Here is a 20,815-nt window from a genome sequence, read left to right as displayed (position 1 = left end):
ACTCACAACCATTTGTAACTTCATCTCCAGGAGATGTTATGCCCTCTTCTGGCCCATGTGAGGAACTGCACATATGTGATGCTCATGCAGGTAAGCAGGCGCACGCGTGCAGACACACACACACACACACACACACACACACACACACACACACACACAATACGCCTGACACCTGAGATTGTTGTCTGAATTCTCTAATGTGCTATGGCATGCGCACATGTCTCCCCAGACAAGAACACACACACACACACACACACACACACACACACACACACACACACACACACATTATTTTGAAACATGGAAGGTGCATGATTTTGTTGCTGAGACCTTTTTCTGAAACTCTGGTTCAGCAGTTTAGGGTAATCTATTTGACTATTTAAAAGTATTAGGGAGAGAGAGACAAAGAGAGAGAGAGAGAGAGAGAGAGAGAGAGAGAGAGAGAGAGAACACTTACAGAGAACTAAGTAGGGCAGGATAGCTAAGTTCACAGCCTCTGCTTTACAAGACTTTCTGAGAATCCTGGCTAGAAAAGTACTTCCCTCGTTTCTCCCAAGCAGATCTTCTAAGTTGATCTCATTTGGAGACATTTCCAGCCCAAGGACAAAGAAAGCTTTTTTTTTTCTATTCACTGGTGACATAATTTAGTAACTATTTCTGCTAGAACTTCATTGGTTAATAGTCACAAAGCTACGTCTTGCTTCAGGGAAAACTCAAAGCACAGCCTGTAGCTGAAGGTACCTTTTGTTTTTAAAAGTATTTTCTTGAAACTAAGTATTGTTTTGGGGGGGAAGACATAACACAGGTAAGACTTTGTCTCCACAGCAAAAGTGTTGGTGGTGGTTTGATTTGATAGGATGAAAAAAAAAAGATAGAAGTTCAACAGATAACAGATAATGATACCTTTCTGAGATGCCCAAAATCTTTATTATCACTTTCATTTTAGTACAAATAATGAGGATGTTGGAGACATCTTCCTGAGATGAGACGTCAGGACCTCACAGACGTGGTCGCCCTCAAACTGATGTCAGTGGACAGACTCCCTGGGTCCTTTCTCCTACTATCTCCACCAGAACTGAGCCATCTCCTTTCATCCCATCTGCCTCTCTTCTTGAAGTTTCTCTCCCACGGGTATGAGGAAGGCATCCTGAAACACAAGGACATACATATGGCTCACTGCTTGGTACAGCAAACTGACAGAACTCACTATGGGAAAAAAAAGCCAGACTCTTGATTGAAAACATTCCCAAACACCAGTGGATACCTCAAAGCATTTATATAAGAATAAAACCGTATTATGGCTTCCCTGCTGACTGGGTAGCGGCTCATGAGATTACTGCCAGATACAGTCGTCATGGGACTCTCTGCACGACCCGAAGACATGGAGACAGAAAATGGAGAATTTCACTTCAAAACATTTAAATTTAAGGGTGAATTTACCAGAACTTAAGAAGGGGTCAAATAAAGTTTCAGGTCAGCTACTGGCGAATGTAGGCTAAGTCTTTCTATTAGATCCTCTTCTGGTGTCTCAAAGTTCCCAAATGAATAATCTCAGCCTTGGTAGCTTATCCCCCAAACCAGAATGGTAACCAAAGAGCCACCAGAAATGATCCCCCAGCTGAATCATGCCCATCTTACTGAAGGGAAAATTTAAAAGTTGATAACTTAAAAAGATAGAGTGTCTATTTTCTGTTCTCCTTAACTTTGTGTTTTTACAAGAGGGTAGGGGGGGAGAGAAAGAGAATGAAAAAAAAAAACCCTGGAATACATTCCCTCACATCTGATACATAATTTATCCTACTTTTTAGGAAGACACGTCCCAGCCAAGTGTAGTGAATGAAGCATACATTTAATCCCAGAACTCAGGAGGAGGCAGAGGCAGGCAGATCTCTGTAGTTCAAAGTTAGCCTGGTCCACACAGTGAGGCCTAAATGAGGAGACTCTGAATATTTAAAGGCCTAGAGAAAGAGGGCTCAGTGGTTAAGAGCACTTGCTATTCTTCCAAAGGACCAGAGTATTAGTTCTGTCTTAGTTAGGGTTTCCATTGCTGTGAAGAGATACCAGGACCACAACAACTTCTTCTTGTTCTTGTTCTTGTTGTTGTTGTTGTTGTTGTTGTTGTTGTTGTTGTTGTTGTTTTTGAGACAGGGTTTCTCTGTGTAGCCTTGGCTGTCCTAGACTCACTTTGTAGACCAGCCTGGCCTTGAACTCACAGTGCTCCACCTGCCTCTGCCTCCCAAGTGCTGGGATTAAAGGCGTGCGCCACCACTGCCCGGCCACAACAACCTTATAAAGGAAACCATGTCATTGAGCCTTACAGGTTCAAAGGTTTAGTCCACTACTGTTATGACAGTGAGGCGGCAGACAGGGGTCTAGAGAAGGAGCCAAGAGTTCTCCATCTGCATTGGAAGGCAGCAGAAAGAGACCATGAGCCACTAGGCTTGGCTTGAGCATTTGAAACCTCAAAGCCCACCCCCAGTGACAACACTTCCTCCAACAAGGCCACGCCTCCTAATAGCGCCACTCCCTATGAGCCTATGGGGGCCATTCAAATCACCACAATTCCATAGAACCCTTATAAGCATTTCACAATCACCTGTAACTCCAGCTCCATCTGAGGCCCTCTTCTGGCCTCCATGAGCACTCATGTATACCCACATGCACACATAAATATAAATAAAATAAATCTTAAGAACAAAGGCAGTGGCCACCAACTGCAACATGTCACAAAAAATGCCAGAATTTTAGTGTCTAAGCTGATTCTCCAAACTTCATCATCCCATGTAGAGTGAGATTTCAAGAGAGGGGAAAGCCCACCCAGTTTCTGAACTCTTGGCAAAAGCAACGGAACCCACTTCACCTTCCTCTCTCATTTGTAAAAAGGTCATTGTCTTAGGGTTACTGCTGCTGTGATAAAACATGAACAAAGAAACTAGGGGAAAAAAGGGAATAAAAATAAACATTTAGGGCTGGAGAGATGGCTCAGTGGTTAAGAGCACTGCCTGCTCTTCCAAAGGACCGGGGTTCGATTCCCAGCAATCACATGGTAGCTCACAACTGTCTTCAACTCCAAGATCTGACACCTCCACACCAACTTACACAAATTAAAATTAAATAAATATTTTTTAAAAATAAACATTTATTTGGCTTAAGCTTCCACATCTTCATTAAAGGAAGTCAGGACAAGAACCCAAACATGGCAGGAACCTGAAGGCAGGAGATGATGCAGAGGGGTGGAAGGGTGCTGCTTACTGGCTTCCTTTCCATGGCTTGCTCAGCCTGATTTCCTATAGAGGCAGGATGCCAGCCCAGGGACGGCACCACCCACGATTGACTAGGCCCTCCCACATCAATCACTAATTAAGAAAATGTCTTACAGGCTTGCCTACAGCCCAGTTGTGTGGAGGCACTTTCCTAACTGAAGTTCCCTCCTTTCTGATGACTTTAGCTTATGCCAAGTTGACGGACACGTCCTTTGTTCAGAACTGAAATAGGAAATTGAGACAAATCTGTTCAGTCGATCTCCCTATGCCAATCCCTCGCACTCGTGACTTTGGGCCGTAGGAGCCAACAAGCACCTTCAGAACATTATCAAGGAGAGGAGGTGAAGAATGAGCTGGGTTCTCGGGAAGGACTTCGTGCCACTGACTGGGAATTATTGCAAGTTCAGGGGAATTTTGAGATTGCTCACTTAACCCCTCCAATTACAGCATCCTCTCACTTATTCCGTAAGACCGCTGGATGAAGCATTCTGGCTGTCTACAAATAAAACCACCATATTTTTTTAGTTAGGCAAGGATATGACAAGCATTATTTTTTTTTCCTTTGAGTTAAGAATATGTTCTTGAGCTCAAAAATATGTAGTCAGGCAAAGTTTTCTAGTTATTTCATCAACTTCAGATCAAATACAGGTTAGCTTTTCATGGGCTAGGATCGTGTGGTAGGAAAACTGGGTCAAGAGTGCCTTTCATGGGGCTGGAGAGATGGCTCAGTGGTTAAGAGCACCGCCTGCTCTTCCAAAGGTCCTGAGTTCAATTCCCAGCAACCACATGGTGGCTCATAACCATCTGTAATGTGATATGGCGCCCTCTTCTGGCTTGCAGGAGTACATGCAAGCAGAGCTTGTATACATAATAATAAATAAATAAATTTTAAAAAAAAAAAAAAGAGTGCCTTACACTGGGCCATTAGCTTCCGTTCAGCTAATTGTCCGTACACATGCCATAAATGAACTTCCTAGCCCCGTCCTACTTGTGTCTCCTCAGGCAGAGCCAAAGGTCCTTAAGAGACATTAATATTCATTGAGGAAAAAAGGTTTTCCCACATCATGTAGTAAAAAGCGCATCATCAAAACCCTTACACTTAATTGCCTATATATGTTCTCTTAGGTTTCACGTAGGTATTTCTTCACATGTATTACCAAGAAACAAGAAAAAATGAGGAAAGGGATGGTTGTAATTAAGATATATGTAGCCAGAAGGTCACATTAGGTGTAAATCGATTTCTGATTTAAACTCATGCAAGATGATGTTGGCAATGAGAATGCTTTCCCCCAGCTAAGTCACTAATCTGATGCCACTCCTCTTTGATCAGATGATGATGTCACAGCTGCATTCACAACCACACTGGTGGAGATAGAGATTTAAATGAGAATGCACCCAGTTGGTGGCACTATTGGGGATGATTAGGAGGTGTGGCCTTGCTAGAAGAAGTGTGTCACAGGGAGCCAGCTTTCAGTCTTTAGAGTCTTGCTCTGTGTCCTGTTTGCTTTGTCTGTTTCCTGTGTGTGGCTGCGATGAGCACTCTGTGCTTCCTACTCCTGCTTTCCTGCTATGATGCGGACCCATCCTTCTGAAATCAGAAGCTGAAGGAAACTCTTTTACCCAGCTTGCTCTTTGTCACAGTATTTTGTCACAGCAGCAGAAAGGTAGCTAATACATGGAGTTTGGCCATTGAGGGAAATACTAGGTAAGATCAATACGCTTCGGTTCTAGAAGACTCCCCAACACCTAAAGCCCTAGAATATCTGAAGTTAACAAGAGCCAGGAACAGCCATCCGGAAATATCATGTGTTCTCCACTGAAATCAGATCTGTATGCCAAAAATGACGCCTTTTCCACACACTCCTCAGAGACACCAAAAGAAGCAAACGTTCCTGAAGAGAATTTCCACACCCTTCACAGAAACCCTTGTATTCTCTGTTTGGGTGCTTACTCATCAGAAGCACTCCTTAGTCATATGTAAATAGCAGCCTGTGTGGTTTTCAGCACTGAATAATATCAGGTATTGTTGGAAGACCCTGCTATTAAGGTTGGAATCCTCCATGTCCAGATAGCTCTCTGAGCTCTGTGCAAAATGGAGGACTCCCTTCCTCAGTGGGGCTTCCTCTTCTCCGCCTGACCTTATCTGGAGAGCATCTGTAAGCCTGATCCCCACAGCCTCCACCTCTGAGGAAAGTCATGTAGTCCATGGTCACATTACAGGTTCAACTTTTTTTGTCTTTATTTATTTTATGTTCATTGATGTTTTTCTTGCACGTATGTTTGTCTGTGTGAGGGTATCAGATCTTGGAGTTACAGACAGTTGTGAGATGCCATGTGGGTACTGAGAATTGAACTCAAGTCCTTTGGAAGAGCAGTCAGTGCTCTTAACCAGTGAGCCATCTCTCCAGGCCATGTTTAACTAACTTTCTCCCAGTAAGTACTGTCTGGAAAGTACCTGGAATTCCTGGAATTCATTTTCATGTAACTGAAGCATTCCCAGCACCTCAACCCCAAAAATGTACAGCCACCTTGGAAACCCCTACCCAAGCCCCAAGAGCTATATAGCTCTTGTTCATCCCAAATAAAATTGAGTGTCTCACTGAAGCTGTCTCCTAGCAGTCTGTTCATCATACTCACAGCTGTCTGAACCCTACTCCCTGCCTCTGCTCCCGTTTCCCCCATAGGCCTGTGGCCAGTGACCTCCAAGGAAGGGGAGACCCACACCTACTGTCTTCCCCTGCACATCACCATTGCATGCAACGTAGAGTTGGAATACAGCCAAAGGGTTAAGCAATGTCACCTGGTTCAAGAGCACAGCCTTGCTAGTAGTTTGAACTTCATTCATGCAATAGCACATTCCTGGCCTCCTACACAAAACCAGGTAACATTTTCCCAAGAATTTAGAACTCAGTTTCCACATTTCCTCCCTCTCTCTCTCTCTCTCTCTCTCTCTCTCTCTCTCTCTCTCTCTCTCTCTCTCTTGATGCAGCAGTGGAACTGGGAGAGGATGTTTTGGAATGTTCCGGCACTGTTGCTGTGTGGTTGTCTTAAGCACAGAGCGAATATGTACCCTGAGTCCAGACTTTGCTGGGTCACAGAATGGCTGATCTTTCTCCTGGGACAAAAGATGCTCACATGTCATTCCTGCACCTAGGACTTCTCCCAGAAATAGGGAATCAGATTGGAATGTAGGGTAAATAAATCTACTAAGTGAAAGGAGACAGAAAATTCACTGAAATTTTCCTCATAAGTGAGAACTATTCTGAGAATCTCAAGATATTTATTGGCATCCTGTCACATAGGTGAGGAAGGTGTCTCAGAACCTCTCTCCTAGCTGGAGTTTGATGTCACGGGTGACGCTTATTAGCTCAGCCACCTCCAGGCCACTGTACCAGGGGTACAGATCTCAGAGACCCTGGGCTCTCTTGCTACCCTCATGAACAGAGAAGAATCTTTCCCTAGCCTGTCTTTCTTCCCTCCCATAACTCCTCTCTCTGGTGACATCAGAAGACACCATGAGAGAACAAGAAAGGTGCTTTATCAAGCCATGACTTAACAGAACGGCCATCTTAGGAAGCACATATTGTAGAGGGCTGAAACACTGTGTGAAAGTTAACTTCCTGTACATCATCAAACTCTGTGGTTGCAGGGCCAGACCATGGACCTGTGGCCTGGCAAATACTTGCACAAGAAGTTACTTCTTGAGATATATAAGAAATGGAAGGGGAAAACACAATCAGCTATTTCTCCTTGATTTTATGTTTTCTTCCTGACTCCAAAAATACCTACACAGATGATCCTGATCTTTGTAAATTGCCCCTGGATAGGTGCTTCAAAGAACCTCACTTTTTAATTCTATGGCTATAGTTTTCTCATCTGAGAATCAAAAATATTGTAGCTAACATAACAGCTGTAGTCTTTCTAGCACTAAGATTTTATGATCTCATAAGAAAATGGGACCTAGAAGGTTGGCTCAGTGGTAAAAGGCATTGGATGCTTTTGCAGAGGACCCAGACTTGGCAAACAACCCTCTTTGACTCCAGTTCCATGGGGACCAGATGCCTCTTCTGGCCTCTGTGCACACTGCATACATGCAGTACATAGACATAAAAATAAATGTCTTGAAAAAGAAAATCTGGGATAATTCTCACCCCATCTAACCCAAGAAACAACAAGAAAAGTCAACATCATATGAGACAATGTCGTCATAAGAATATGTCACCAAAATGTCCACATTTTGGCAACTCCTCAGGTTCCCCACATGCTGGTTTACATATAGTATTAGCACAAAGCATGGCTGACCATCCAAAGAACTAAGTTTCAAATCTGAGAGAGCGCTAGCCTGTGCATGTCAGTACTGGGAATAAAATAATAGGCGGCCATAGCCCACTGCACTCAGAATTAGCCAGTCTCTGAGGGTACCAAGACTTCTCAGAAATGTTTTTTTTTTTCAAGCTGAAGAGTAGAGGGGATAAGTTCACTCCATCTCCGAGCCCTTGGAAAAAACAACTGCTCCTGCTTTATCACCCTTCCTCATTTACAGAAGGCTCTAGATGGTAAGTTGATTTCTTCGCCTGCCATGGAGGAAATAGCCCTCATTTATTGCTGGGGCACAAAGTCTTAGGCAGAGCCACCTATTTGACGCCTTTGAAATACTCACTTCTGACACACTATAAAGGAAGTCCAGGTCAGCCAGGGCTGTTACACAGAGAAACCCTGTCTCAGGGGGAAAAGATACTCACTTCCTTACTTTAAACTCTAGAGCAGCCATGATCTCTAAAACATTAGCAGAGGGAGGTGGGGAGTGAACTGAGATAGCGAAGGCCTTTGTACAAGTGGCAGTTAATGGCGTCATGCAAGCTCTGAGGCAATTCATTTAACCTAGCCAAATACGTTGTGTATACTCATTGTAGTTTTATGTTTTCACTAATTTAATGCCACGATGGGGCTAGATATTCTGAATACAGCTAACATATTTTGGGTATATTTGGGAATGTGAAAAATCCAAATAAATAGTAGTATTCTCTTAAGTTTAGAAACAAAAATATTCAAATCTGATTATCTGCTCATATGAAAACATTTCTCAATGGTTTGCTTATTTCTAAGCAAAATAATATGTTTTACAGACAATTTTATGTGACAGAAACCTCAGCAGAGTACTGGAAAATATACAATAACTACCAACATGGGGGTCATAGAGAAATTTAGAATCCAATGTGTTTCCTCTCTGTGATGTCATGAAAGCCATCAAGTCGTAAGGAGAGCAGAGACCTTCATGGAAGAAACAAATCCCTTAACATGCACAATTCACAGGAACTGTGGTCATTGGCTGAGAATATAACTTAGTAATGAGTTGTACATTTAGCCTGGGTGAAGCCCTGAGTTCAATCCCTGGTACCACAGAAAGGAAGTGACACTTATATTTGCATGAGTTTGGTCAACAAGTCGTCAGGACATCACCCAGGAAAAGATGGACCTTCCATTCCACAGGCTTTCTATCTGATGGCGTATCTTTGTGAAGTCCTTCTCCTCATGCCTGCAGGGAAGGAAATGTATTGCCATATTCTGTGGAAAAGTTACCTTTCCTTGCAAGGATACCATGGGAAAGGAAACATCATAAGAATAAACAGAGAAAGACTTTTCAACCGATGTGAGAGTTTATGAGAGTTCAGAACCAAGCCTCTGTTTTTTAAAAAGAAACTAAAGATTATCTAGAGAAAGGCCTCAGAGCCCTTAAGCCAAACTTGGTAGAAGGAGAATATATATATATATATCTGCAGAACACAGAAACTGTCCCACCAAAAGCCAAAATTAGCACAGAATCCCCTCGATTAGCATGCAGACTGTGGGACTGACCAGTTCCCAGAAGTGAAAGCGAGTTCTTACTTGGCCTTCCCAGATGGCCCATCGTCATATCATCGTTGTCTTTATACTTATTCGAAGCATTGCGCAGAGAACAGCAGCATCTGAGAAAGACTTAAGAAAAAACATCCAGTCAGGGTCCACTGGAGATACTCCCTCAAAACCCAGAGCCCCTGGGGCTCCCCATGCCTTTGTACTGAGGTACCCAAGTCAGATAAGTCAGCCTTCAGACACTTCCTCCTGCTGTGCAAGTACATAAGCCATACATTCCTCAGCCCAGCTTAGAGCTCAGCCCCCTAAGCTTCTATCACAGATTACAGTCTCTAAAACCTGTGATCCATGGGCTGTGGGACCTTAGAGCCCAGAAAATAATCATCCTTGTCTCCCACAGCATCATGGGTGCTCCCTCTAGGTCCATACACACACTCTCTCACTACAATTCCTCTGTTTTCTTAAGTCTCCCATGGTGTTTACATTTCTTGATGTGTGGGCCTATCTCAAACAAAGAAGGTGGGAACATGACACAAAAGCATACGAAGAGCATAGCAAACACTGCAAAGAGCCAAGGGACACCATTTGAGAACAGGTTGACTCCTGGTTTGATCTCCGCCATTGGGACAGGAGGAAAGACATAGAATTCTATTCTCTGCCTCAGATTCTTTACCTCTAAGGAGACCACAGCAATGACATCACAGCTTCAGAGACAATGGGCGTGGGGAGGATCTGAGCAGGGATTGGTCAAGCTTCGTCCCATCTGTGACAAGAGCAAGAATAGCTTCCCTCACAGCACAGATTTTTGTTCCTAATATTTTTGTGCATGTGGTGTGTGCATGTGTACAGGTATGATCACCCTATGTACACATGTAAAGCCAGAAACTGACATCACATGTCTTCCTCTATTGCTCTCCTTCTTCCTTCTTCTTCTTCTTCTTCTTCTTCTTCTTCTTCTTCTTTCTTCTTCTTCCTCTTCTTCTTCTTCTTCTTCGAGAAAGGCTCAATAAAATTTGCCATATCAACTAGACTGGCATTCACATGTGCAGAGAGAGAGAGAGAGAGAGAGAGATTATAGGCCTGTACCTCTCACACAGCTTTTACATGGATGTGGGAGATCCTAAATCAGGTTCTTATGTTTGCACAGGAAGCACTTTTCCCACTGACACACCTCCTCGACCCCTAGCACAGCTTTCTTTAGTGGGACCCAAAACGCCAAATGTGCTGGCCAGACCAAGCAGGCAGCTTATTGTATATTCGGTAAAAGTATCTTATTATATTGGAACACACATAAGGAAGCTAGATTTCTCAATCCTAGCATTAATCTTAAGGGGTTAACACTTAAATCTGAGAATCAAGAAAGACTATATATTCCTCAAGAAAGATTTCATGAGGGGCTGGAGAGATGGTTTGGTGGTTAAGAGCACTGTCTGCTCTTCCAAAAATCCTGAGTTCAATTCCCAGCAAGCACATGGTGGCTCACAACCGTCTATACTAGGATCTGATGCCCTCTTCTGACATGCAGATAGAGCACTCCTATTCATAAAATAAATAAGTAAATCTCTATTTTAAAAAACTAAAAATTAAAAAAGAACGTTTTATGCTCTTTCCTAGAATGCCTGCCATTCTCTGCCTTGCTGTACACCAGAAATGGGTGTCCTGTCCGAGCACAGGAACGTCTCCCCCATCACATGGATCAATGAGGCAAAACCACTTCATTTTCCAAGATGAGAGTGGTGTCTCCTTTCTGAGCTCAACGGAATTAGTATGCCATGAGTGCTTTGAATACCCATACATGATGTTCTCTGGTCCATGGCAACATTTCCCAAAAGAAAAATATGGATAAAGACCAAAAAAAAAAAAAAAATGGTCTGTAGCCCCACCCTACAGTACAACATCTTCCTTGGTGCCTTTGTCCATTTTCAACTACTGTAATGTTAATTATCACAGACTGGGTAATTAGTAAAGAATGAAAACTTCCTCAGCTCTCTGTTCTGGAGGCTGGGAAAGCCAAGGTTGGGGGTCATCTCTGCGGGAGGCATTAGAAGATGAGAGCTGGCTGACTTTAAAGCAGCCTACTTTCAATATGCCGAAGCCACCCTTGCTGCAATGGTAGTAGTCTGCCTCTTCCTAAGGCCCACTTCTTGTATTGAAAGGGAAATACACTTCCAAAGCTTTGCCTTTGGATTGACCCACTGAAACCATGGCACTCAATAACAGGACTTCCTTTGAATTAATACCTTTACATTCCCAATCCAGTAGATAATCCCTGCTAACACGCTCCCCCAAATTTTACATCAACCCAGGCTCCTCTTTCTGAAGAGTTTCTTACAGTAGAAGTTGTAAAGCCACTTTTCCCAAAGTTATCAGCCCGCCGACACAGGGTAACTCTGACCCCATTACTATTCCCCAAGTATGAAGTGTTCCCTATTCTTGTTTTAAACTACTGGGGGTTGGTCTGGTGATGTGTGTTCTGGTGCTAATTACTGGCTCCCAAGATCTAGTTGCTGCCCACACGGGCACATTCTCACGTACACCTGTCCTTGTGTGGTAAACCTTGCCTAAGAAATTATTCCTGTTTGGACCAATGAGAAGCTGGTACCTGGGCAGGGCCTGAGGGAGGTAGGCGTGACAAAGGTTGGCGGGCTTTGGGAGAGAAGGATCTTGGGAAGGAACAGCAGACAGGTATCAGAGGAAGAAGGAAGCAAGAGAAGCACATGGCCAGATCAGTGTGTATGGAGGGAAGTGGAAGAGATGGAGAGAATCAGCAAATACTTTAGATTTGTAGACGGGAGGGGGCCCAGAGAGAATGTATTAGAACGCATGCCATGATTTGAGGGCTTGGGAGGTAACGATAATTCAGGAAGTAATATCTGCCCTGCCCCAGGTGAAATAAGGCTATTCTAAAAACCCATCAGGTGTCTGTGTCTTTATTGATTGTGGTAGCAGGTTAGACAATACCTCTGTAATAATTATAAGGCTAATAATAGCCATTATTAGATGTTTTATATTAACCACAACATTATACACAATCTTCCCTTGATGACCAGTGGATACCCATGACAAAAATCTAAAAATCTATCAGGTATCTGTGTCTTTATTGATTGTGATAGCGAGTTAGACAATACCCCCTTAATAATTATGAGGCTAATTGTAGCCATTATTAGATATTTTATATTAACACAACATTAAACACAATCTTCCCTTTGATGATCGGTGGTTACCCGTGACAAGATGATGCTCTGTCCCTGTGTTCTTCACCTGCTCCCAAGTCCCACCATGTTATTCAGTGTTTTGTGCCAAGCCTCTGCCTGGCAGAAGGACCATATGTTTTCTCTCAAGGTGACCAGACTCCTTACTCATCACACAAAACAGACATCAGTGCCTGAGAACCTGGACTATACCCAGGGCTGGATTGGATAAGATACACAAAGTCTAAGTTGTTGCCCTACAGACCTCACACACAACTGGAGAAATAAAATCCCAGACACAAAAGGCCAGAGGTGTCACATGTTGCCACAACTGGAGAATTATTTATTGGGCACAAAAGATGCTTAGCCACTGAGAGGACTCCTGAGCATTGAGGGGTACCCTCTTCACTTCAGGGGTAAGTGTGTACCGAAGTGTCTATATATGTGCCTTTGTTTTATTTTGGATTCTGAGGCGGGGAGGGGGGGGGGGCTGTGTTAGGGAACTATTTCCAGTCCCTAGAACGTTTAGATTCAACTGAAGTTTCTGGGGACCATAACGTGAATAGTGGCACACCAGAAGCCATCTGGAGCAAAATCGCCACTTAATATGATTATTTTTCTAGTTGGATCTGCCCATCTGCCTCAAGAACTAAAAGGAGGAGCTTAGGCTGAAAACGGTGGCAAATGGGAATAAACTCATTTTTAAACCCTTGCTTTCAGTAAACAAAGTTTAGACATGAGAAGGGATGTGACAGAGCAGGAGGGAGCTAAAGCAGACAACACAAACATTTGCTGATGAAAATTGGACACCAACAAGGCTCTTAAAATAACAATTATTGAGTCTCCCGCTCTGCTTAGACGGCAGGAAGCTGCATGGGACTGTTCCCGGCCTTCAATAATGAGAAAAATGTAGAATAGTTACAACATCCTACATTGTTCTTATTTCTCATCTCATTCTTCTAACTGAAACCACGAGGCATCCAAGTAACCAAAGCCAGCACATAAGACAGAGTCCCGAGGAACTGATACAGATAAAGAATGGGCTACCTTCTTAGTTTGGAAGCGCTGAGCTCCATAGACACAGGGGCCCACTCACAATCTCATGGGCCTATACTGGGAACTACCCAGAAAGCCTGGGACCACCACAGAAGACTGCACTAAGATCCTTACGTCAATAGGGTCAAGGGGTGTCGAGCAGTTGATGGAAGAGACTCGCAGCTCCTTGTTTGCTTCTAAACCTCCTAATATAAAAAGTAAGACGTTCCAGCGGGGTCCACTCACTCACTCCAGCGGGGTCCACTCACTCACTCCAGCGGGGTCCACTCTCTCCAGCGGGGTCCACTCACTCACTCCAGCGGGGTCCACTCACTCTCTCCAGCGGAGTCCACTCACTCCAGCGGGATCCCCTCACTCTCTCCAGCGAGGTCCCCTCACTCACTCCAGCGGGGTCCACTCACTCCAGCGGGATCCCCTCACTCTCTCCAGCGAGGTCCCCTCACTCACTCCAGCGGGGTCCACTCACTCCAGCGGGGTCCACTCACTCACTCCAGCGGGGTCCACTCACTCACTCCAGCGGCGTCCACTTACTCTCTCCAGCGGGGTCCACTCACTCACTCCAGCGGGGTCCACTCACTCACTCCAGCGGGATCCCCTCACTCTCTCCAGCGGGGTCCACTCACTCACTCCAGCGGGGTCCACTCACTCACTCCAGCGGGGTCCACTCACTCACTCCAGCGGGATCCCCTCACTCACTCCAGCGGGATCCCCTCACTCTCTCCAGCGGGGTCCACTCACTGACTCCAGCGGGGTCCACTCACTCACTCCAGCGGGGTCCACTCACTCACTCCAGCGGGATCCCCTCACTCACTCCAGCGGGGTCCACTCACTCACTCCAGCGGGGTCCACTCACTCACTCCAGCGGGATCCCCTCACTCACTCCAGCGGGGTCCACTCACTCACTCCAGCGGGATCCCCTCACTCACTCCAGCGGGGTCCACTCACTCACTCCAGCAGGATCCCCTCACTCACTCCAGCGGGGTCCACTCACTCACTCCAGCGGGGTCCCCTCACTCACTCCAGCGGGATCCACTCACTCACTCCAGCGGGGTCCACTCACTCACTCCAGCAGGGTCCCCTCACTCACTCCAGCGGGGTCCACTCACTCACTCCAGCGGGGTCCACTCATTCACTCCAGCGGGGTCCCCTCACTCCAGCGGGGTCCACTCACTCCAGCGGGGTCCCCTCACTCACTCCAGCGGGGTCCACTCACTCACTCCAGCGGGGTCCACTCACTCACTCCAGCGGGGTCCACTCACTCACTCCAGCGGGGTCCGATCACTCACTCCAGCGGGGTCCACTCACTCTCTCCAGCGGGGTCCACTCACTCTCTCCAGCTGGGTCCACTCACTCACTCCAGCGGGGTCCACTCACTCTCTCCAGCGGGGTCCGATCACTCACTCCAGCGGGGTCCACTCACTCACTCCAGCGGGGTCCACTCACTCTCTCCAGCGGGGTCCACTTACTGCTTATTTATTCCATTGTCATCCCTGTTCTTCCAGAGTTCATTTTGAGACTCATCAGTCTGTTGCTTCTGTTTTTCTGCAGGGAGAGGGGGCTGTGGCATAGAAAACAAGGGTTCCTACTTTATACAGATGTAGTTTGAAAACAGTACAAAGCAATTGTCATTTTGGTCTCAAACTTCATTAGGTATAATCAATAAATATGTTTATTTCAAATTCTAAAGTTAAGTGTCCCTTTATTTCTGTGATGGATCAATGGTGATCATTCTAACTAGAGAAATTCTGCATACACTGTAGATCTTCCAAAGCAATCCAAGATACACACAGCATAACACAACATTATGCCAAGTGGAGATCAGCAAGGGCCCTTTTGTTACTGTTTACCAAATATCGCCAAAGGTTCAGGGTATTTTTCTGTTCATCAATAAAGCTCATTTATATTTGTATCCAAATAAAATGTAGTTTGCAGCAGGAAAAAAACTTACTATATGGAAATATAAAACACAACACTTGCTTTGCACCCAGGAAAGAACAAAGCAACAGCTGATGTTCTCTGTGTAACATGCTTCAAGAATTTGGCGCATGCCCAGTTGTCATTGGCGGGTTTATATTCCTAGCAGCAAGGCTGCGCGCAGTGAACAGGTTCCTATTTGCAGCTATAACCCAAAGTATACTGTTTCTGTAACAAAACTCTGTAAGGATCCTATGATGAAATTTGGGCACTGCCCTTGGAACCAAAACACATGATTGACGTAGACCCCTAATAGGCAGAACACACGGGTCACGTCTGATAGGGTCAGCTAATGTCCAAGCCGAGCCAAGCTAGCAAAGATGAGAGTGGGGAAGCCAGAGTGGCCAAACAGAGACTGTAGGGTCTGGCTCCCTGACCATGAAGCAAACACACGCTCTGAAGCGGACAACTCCTACTTTGCCTCTGTGGGAGGGAGCGCTTCATTAGCTTCCTCTCCTGTCTATCCCTGTGACAGCAAGATTCGATTGTAGAAGACAGAAACAAAAATCTTTCAACAGATACAAAAGGATGGGAAGGTAGAGCGCCATGGGGCAAGGTGGAGGAGACACAAGCAAGAAATTTCTCCTGTGCTTGGGCTGGAAGACAACAGCTGTGGTGTGGTGCTGTTTGGGAAATTGTTCTATTTACACCTTGCCCCCAGCCTCTCATCCATCTTACCCTCCCTTTAACACCAAATAGGAATAAATTGTTGATTGGGTGACACAGGCTCTTAGGGGTGATTAAGGGTTCACATTTTAGATGAAATAGAATAGAAAGAAGGTGGAAAGCAGCGGGAGGAGGGGCAGACAAAAAAGACTGAGAATTCAGTAAAACCAAACAAGTATTGCTTGGGTGATACTCCAGACACACCCATGCGCCATAAGAAATTATATAGAAAGCATATGCAGCCGGTGACTCAACCACTCTACTTCTTGTTTTTTGGAAGGACTGGAGAATTTGGCCACGTTGTCTGTGGAAGCTCTATCTATGCCTACATGATGTGCAGACTCTAATGACTTCTCCCCAGGGAGTTCGGAGCATCAGCAAGACTGATCTTACTCTGAACTGTAGGTTCAGATTTTTTGAAACCTACTTTATTTAAGTTTACTTCAACCTCACGTCTAACCCACCAACCAGAGGAAGGGGAGAAAGAATGTTAGTAGTTGTGGACCTGTTTAGAAGTAGTTACTAGAGCCAATTCTATTTTGCATTGTCAGGATACCAGCAGTCCAGTAAAAAGCAAACACCAAACAGCAACACAAATCCATAGCAGTGGCACGATCCAGCAGAAACAACAAGGCTCCGCCAGATCACCACAAGTCAGCAGAAGCAGCCAGAGTACCACAAGCGGTTCTCTGTAATGTTTCTCTCTGTGAAGGGAAGACCTGTGAAGACCAGCAAAGACCAGCGAAGCATTGCACGGCATAGAAATGCAAAAAAGTGTCATCTAACTGTCTGTGGGGTTCTATTTATACTCTTTCCAAACACCGTGTGCCCTCTCGCATGTCTGTTTTCAGCAAAACATCACATGACACAACTGAATTTTTAAGGAAACCAGAAACTTCCACTTCACTGTATGTGGATCATTCAGTGTATGATCCCAGTAACCACGCTACACACAGAAAAACAGCCACCTCATCTCCTTCTTCTCCCACTGATGGACACGTTGGCGTGGAATGTAGAGATACAGGTAGAGAATTTTGTGCCTACCCATTGTTATTTGTCTTTCCTTTATTTCCCCCACCTAGAAAAGCACTTCATTTCTTCAAGGAAGTGGTGGAAATCGAGAGCAGTTCACATACGATCATTTGCAACTATGCTCCAAGATCTTGCACATGAGCATCTCTAAGGCGACAAGCCAAGGATGCTCTCCCACCTCCACCATAGCTATAACATTTTGAGCAAAATGCAATTTGTTCAAAATATATTTCGAACGAGTGTATTCTGCCCCCTTGAGGAGTACCCTAGCGGTAGATGGGTGGCCCATTTCTAGTGCTGCTCTTGCCCAGCAAAGGAGGAGGAGTTTCTGATCTTCTTATAGCCAGAGGAAGTAAGGACAAGTAACCTAAAATTGTTTCTCCAACCAAAACCCATGTACTTTAATTGCATTTTTTTTTTTTTTTGGTTTTTCGAGACATAGTCTCTCTGTGTAGCCTTGGCTGTCCTGGACTCACTTTGTAGACCAGGCTGGCCTCGAACTCACAGTGATCCACCTGCCTCTGCCTCCCAAGTGCTGGGATTAAAGGCGTGCGCCACCACGCCCGGCCCTTTAATTGCATTTTTAAAACATGACTATAAGGCTGGGAGGATGTCGTTTGGTGGAACAGTGATTAGGTGCTATGTATGAGTCCCTACGTTTAACCATCAGGAGAGCAGAGGCACATTAACGTATCAACAAGATGGAAGAAAATAAACTGTGCTTGAGAGTGTGTGGGACAGACTTCAGTGAGGACTTGAGGCTCATGTTTATTATCCAGATGAGGATACGTGAGGTGCTGTGCCCGACTCACTCAACGGTTAAGATTTAAGCTTAGATGTGGGCTGAAATCTAACAATTCCCCCGCAGCCAAAATTGAAGACTTAAGGGTTTGAATACGTTCTCATTCCGACCAACTTGTTTCTCCCTATTCCAAGAGTGTCTGAGCTTTTTGTAGTTCAGGTGTTTCGGCTTTGCCTAGAATTTTTCTCAGAAAACTGTCACATCTAAACACACCTCACGACACCATACTCCCGAGTTATTGAAAGGCCAAAATTATGGGAGAAACAATGCTATAATCATCATAGAGCATTTCTAGACTGTTTGATCGCACTCACTGTGAAGTGACCTGTTGGGAGAGCAACCTCAGCTCTGGTGCTGGACCCAGGATCTTCTGCACCATAGTGTCACCTAAGGGGAAGCAGCACACACATGTGTCCAGAGGTTCCTTTACCCATTCTATATAAGCAGTCTACACTGAAGTCATTCGATGGTCACAAAGATTTCTCTGTTACAGAGCCTGGTGAGGACAACACAAATGTTTATTATGGGATAGTTTATGCAAAATAAGGACACAATGCAGCCTCAACATATCTGGCTGGGGTGGTCTCTGAACCCCTAGCCTGGACCATAGTGCAGATGGTTTCAGTACAGCCACACTGGCCCCTTCAGTGATACGCCAGGATCGCTGAGCTCAGAAACCATACTTCTGTCCTCCTCTTCCTCACTCAGGAGACTCTCCTTCACCAGTTCTTCCTCTGGGAAATATGAAAAACAAACATAAATAGGAAGTTTAGTGTCTCATTATAGTTATGACCCAAAGACAATGGGAGCCTTCTAGAGGTGTCTGAACCACAGGCAAAGAAGTAGTTCATAGGCTGGGCATGGTGGCATACCTGTAATCTCAGCACTTAGGGAGGCAGAGGCAGGTGGATCTCTGTGAGTCCAGGACAGCCAAGGCAACAAAGAGCAACTCTGTCTCAAATAATAATAATAATAATAAGTATGTTGTGTGAAAATATTCACAAATCAGTTTCTAAAGAATGTCTGTCCTAGAGATTGGTGGTAACTAATAAACTCTAAAGATCTGTTTCTCAATCTGTCCACACAAACAGGGACATAGAATCAGAGGACACAACTGGAAACACCTTGCTTCTTCATGGCAAAATCTCAGGAAACTGGTGACAGAAACGTATCTGTTGCCATCTAGTCTTTGAAGACGTCTGAAAGATCCCAACTTTCCAGCAACCCACAGAGACAATCCTAGCTTTCCCTAGAAGTCCTTAAGTAGATGCATGTTAAGATGTGGGCTTTAAATATTTCCACAAAGCTCATCTGCTGAAGGTTTATTTCCCCAATGCAACAGTGTTCATAGGAGAGGTGAACGGATCATGAGTGCTCTGGTTTCATTAATGAATTAATACATTTACGGATTCCTAACAATTTTGGTAGAGGGGAGTGGTTATAAATGGAAGACCTAAAGAGGCCTAGAAAGGATGCTAAGTGCCCTGGGATGCCACTTAGGTCCCACTGCCATTATAGTAACCCTAGGGATGTCCAGCCTATCCGATTCATAGACGTGGCACTCAGGAACAATTGCAGGCCCAGCAGACCCTTCATTTCTGCACATAGTCTCATCTCCTCCAAGAGAAGACCAGGGTGAAAAATGCAGAGATGTGATAGGCTTTTCCATGGGAACCAAAACAGGCTCGTTCTGCGTCTAACATTGACTTTTTTGTGTGTCACCTACTTTCAGTTGCTTTATGCATGTAGAGGCATTTGGCTATGTAAACCCTGTGGTGTCTTCAAGTACTGACAGTCCCAGATTTTGTAACCGAAGGCATACTGGATAATCGTTAGACATATCAGCTTGAACATTTGAAGGTATTATTTCCTTCAAATAAAGTCTTCATCAAATCTTATCTTTTTTTTTAAGATTTATTTATTATTATGAATACAGTGCTCTACCTGCATGTACACCTGCAGGCCAGAAGAGGGCATCATATCACGTTATAGATGGCTGTGAGCCACCATGTGGTTGCCGGGAATTGAACTCAGGACCTCTGGAAGAGCAGTCAGTGCTGTTAACTGCTGAGCCATCTCTCCAGCCCCCAGACCCTATCTTCTTAAATAAAAAGTTTTTTTCATTGTCTGTTCCCTTTAGTATTACATTTTTCCCCTCCAAACTGATACATTGGCTTGAGAAATACGGTCACATTATTAAGACACAAATGCTTATCTGAACCTACTAGATCAGCTATGGATATGGACCACAAGGCTGTCACAGAGGTGTCAACAAAAAGTAGAGTTTAAACAAGTTATTTGAAAGGTCATTCTTCTTCAATAATGGTCTCCCCAGGGCAGCACCATCCCTCTCCTAGGCCCGAAACTGTAGCTTCCCAAAGCTGACTGTAAGTCATTCTAATAAACCCATATGTATTCCCTCTCTAAGTTCTGTCCCTCTGCTAGAGAACCCTAACACAGATAAAGGACCTGCTCTATAGCACTACCAAATAAGACTTCTGTTTAAAAAGCGAGGGGTAGGGCTGGCAATACAGCTCAGTGAATTATACACTTGTCACAGAAGTGTGAGGACCTGAGTTTGGATCCCCCGAAGCCACCAAAGTCCAGACACGGTAGATCATGTACATAAGGCCAGAGTTCATACCACAAGAAGGGAGGTGGAGACGTGAAAATCCTTGGAAGTTCATGGGCCAACTAGCCTGACTTATGCAGCTGTGAACAGGAAGCCACCCTGTCTTAAAACCTGGTGGGCATTTGGGAGATGACTCAGATTTAACAGCACTTGCTGCTCTTGGAAATCATTGAGGTTCAGTTCCTGAACTCCTATCAAGTGACTCACAACCATTTGTAACTTCATCTCCAGGAGATGTTATGCCCTCTTCTGGCCCATGTGAGGAACTGCACATATGTGATGCTCATGCAGGTAAGCAGGCGCACGCGTGCAGACACACACACACACACACACACACACACACACA

At 44.8% G+C, this 20,815-nt stretch overlaps 2 long non-coding RNA genes across 6 annotated transcripts; both read right to left on the bottom strand.

The window, feature by feature from the left end:
- Window positions 1-920: 920 nt before the first annotated feature.
- Window positions 921-18,242, bottom strand: LOC311588372. Of its 5 annotated transcripts, XR_014776175.1 has the most exons (4): window positions 18,152-18,242; window positions 14,830-14,921; window positions 9,150-9,239; window positions 921-1,147 (listed from the first exon to the last, which is right to left on the bottom strand). It is a non-coding gene; the product is annotated as an uncharacterized lncRNA (long non-coding RNA). The 5 variants fall into 5 exon arrangements; XR_014776176.1 differs by lacking the exons at window positions 14,830-14,921; window positions 18,152-18,242 and adding an exon at window positions 10,007-10,028 and having other exon boundaries at window positions 976-1,147; XR_014776177.1 differs by lacking the exons at window positions 14,830-14,921; window positions 18,152-18,242 and adding an exon at window positions 9,790-9,811 and having other exon boundaries at window positions 976-1,147.
- LOC311588284 lies at window positions 7,701-8,369 on the bottom strand. Its single transcript, XR_014776136.1, has 2 exons — window positions 7,931-8,369; window positions 7,701-7,897 (listed from the first exon to the last, which is right to left on the bottom strand). It is a non-coding gene; the product is annotated as an uncharacterized lncRNA (long non-coding RNA).
- Window positions 18,243-20,815: the final 2,573 nt, after the last annotated feature.

The sequence above is a fragment of the Acomys minous genome (genome assembly GCF_964271855.1).
Source record: "Acomys minous genome assembly, chromosome: 17".
NCBI classification, from domain to species: domain Eukaryota; kingdom Metazoa; phylum Chordata; class Mammalia; order Rodentia; family Muridae; genus Acomys; species Acomys minous.
This window is presented reverse-complemented; position numbering and strand designations above follow the sequence as displayed.